The 2,417-nt window shown below is 46.3% G+C and overlaps 1 pseudogene; it reads left to right on the top strand.

Annotated features, from left to right (window-relative positions):
* Nucleotides 1-1,036: 1,036 nt before the first annotated feature.
* LOC138075259 (E3 ubiquitin-protein ligase RNF185 pseudogene) lies at nucleotides 1,037-1,554 on the top strand (annotated as a pseudogene).
* The last annotated feature ends 863 nt before the right edge of the window (nucleotides 1,555-2,417 follow it).

Below are 2,417 nucleotides of genomic sequence, written 5' to 3' on the forward strand. Positions count from 1 at the left end.
ATAGCTCTAAATATTTCTGAATGATGGCATGTTCAGGCTTTTTTACAAGATAAATACATTAGGAGACCCTAGGGATTATATCAAAGCAAAGATTTCTTTTCAGCACCTAAAGGATGGGTACTAGTCATTCAAAAGTTTTCAAGAGAGAGGCAAGGGTATGCATATATATATATGTATATACATCCCCAGCTCCTGTTAAAATTACCTTGAATTTTGGAAGATTTTGTTCACGTTTCAGACCTCCTTTCCCCAAGGTGCTATTCTGGATGGTCAAGTGATGAGCAGGAGGTTTCAAAGGAAAGAATGGTACTTTTCAGGTGTACTGCTTAATGATGTTCAAAAGAAGCTATCGTAGGTGATTGGAATGTGAACCCACGGGCAGGGTGCATTTTAATTTTCATTTAAAGTGGGGAGCAAGCCTGTAGGGAGCCAGCCTGACCTCATTTAGCTGGCAAAAGGTAGGTATGTGCATAGCTAATAATGAAAGTATCTTCCATCTGTAAAGGGTTTTATGCTTTGAAAATTTCTTTGACACACTTTATTATATTTTGATCCTCCCAATAGTTCCAAGGAGGCCAGAATTACTCTCTTTTTGGATACATGGAAAATGAAATTCAGAAAAATGCAGCAATGAGCCCAGTGTCACCAGGTTGCCCACGATCACATGGACACAACTGGAGCTCCAGAGGTCACGTCTGGTGCTGTTTCTCTTACAGTGAATCCACCCACGAGATAAGGTGGAATTCCCCCTTTTAAAGTCAAAATTAAATCATTATTATACCAGATATCACTTCTGACTGCACTGTGAATTCATGGCCTAGACAGGCAAAACACTTCATTTCTCTGGATTTTAAAATACTCTTTTGAAGGATCTCAGAGGAGCCTAAATTTCCCCCATATATTATATTTGTGTGATTCGGACTCTGTGTCAGTTAACCAGAGTCTCTGTCAGGTTGGGACCTGAGGTTTGGCCGGACAGACTAATCCAGGATTTCTCTGGGGAGAAACTCCACTCCAAGCTTGCTGACGGCCAAGGATGTTGAGCAAGGGGTCCTTGGCCTATGCGTCCCCTGGGAACTTGAGTGTTGGGGGCCCAGGGGCAGCAGCAATGGTGCTGGTGAGAGTGAAGGCCAGGACAGCACCTTTGAGTGCAGTTGGCTGTGTTTACATCAGTGGCTGGAGACAAAACCTAACAGACAGGTGTGTCCCGTTGGCAAAGCTGGCATCAGCCACAACAAAGTCATCCTGTTCCACAGCAGGGGCAGCACTGGGCAACAGGCCCCCAGAGAGCAGACCCCTTGCCCTCAAGGACAGAGGCCAGAGCTGGAGAACAGAGGGGGATTCAAGGGTGTGGATTTGGAGACAATGGCTTCCAGATATATTTTAGAGTTGGGGTCTTTCCCTGTGGCATGTTTGCCACAGCATTGACCATGAACGGATGGGTGGCCTCCTGCAGCTGTCCTGGGAATGCCCCAGTACGTGGACAAGCAGTTTCTGTTATGCCCCTTCCTTTTTGTGGTGCTGGGGATCATATTCCGGTTATTGATTGTCTAATGCTGGGCTTCTGGCCCACATCCACGGCAGGGCCTCTGGACTGGTGATACTTCACCCCTTGATGTTTTGCTTCCTGGCTAATCCTGACCTTTGGAAACTGTGGGGTCAGTGACATGTCAAGGAGTCTTGCTTCTTCATCAGAGTTTTGGGACTTAAGACCAATTGAGGACCCTGGAGTATGGCCACTGACCCTGCTGTAATCTCAGCCCTTAGCATTGAGTTGTCCCTACCAGTTATACCATGAAATCCTATTCCAGTGGGCTCAGCAGGTCCTGACTCTGCACAAGGAAGAGGCAGGAGAACTATCAGTACAATTTCACTTGAAGTTAATATTACATAAACAAAGGGATGAACCAAATATGGAAACTTCTTCCATCTTTTTATCCCTTGGTGAGTGGCCTCTGAAGTCAATTGTTGTTGTTCAGTCGCTAAGTCATGTCTGACTCTTTGCGACCTCATGGACTGTAGCACACCCAGCTCCTCTGTCCTTCACCATCTCCCGGAGTTTGCTCAGACTCATGTCTGTTGATTTAGGGATGCCATCCGACCATCTCATCCTCTGTTGCCCACTTCTCCTCCTGCCCTCAATCTTTCCCACCTTCAGAGTCTTTTCCAATGAGCTGGCTTTTCCCACCAGGTGCCCAAAGGATTGTGGTACCCCTCATACAGAGGTTTCCCTTCCAGATCTTAGTGCTGTTCTGTCTTATTTCCTCCTCTTCCTCCTCAGAAGAGATGCAAGAAATTGCTGTCCTGTTAAGATCATAATTACAGCAGCTGGAGCTGGGGTCGTGTCATGAAGTCACCAGAGACCTAAAGATCTTTCATTGCCTCTGGGTCATGCTCAGTGTCTTTGGCTCCAGAAT

Source organism: Capricornis sumatraensis, chromosome 1 (assembly GCF_032405125.1).
Source record: "Capricornis sumatraensis isolate serow.1 chromosome 1, serow.2, whole genome shotgun sequence".
Taxonomy (NCBI): Eukaryota; Metazoa; Chordata; class Mammalia; order Artiodactyla; family Bovidae; genus Capricornis; species Capricornis sumatraensis.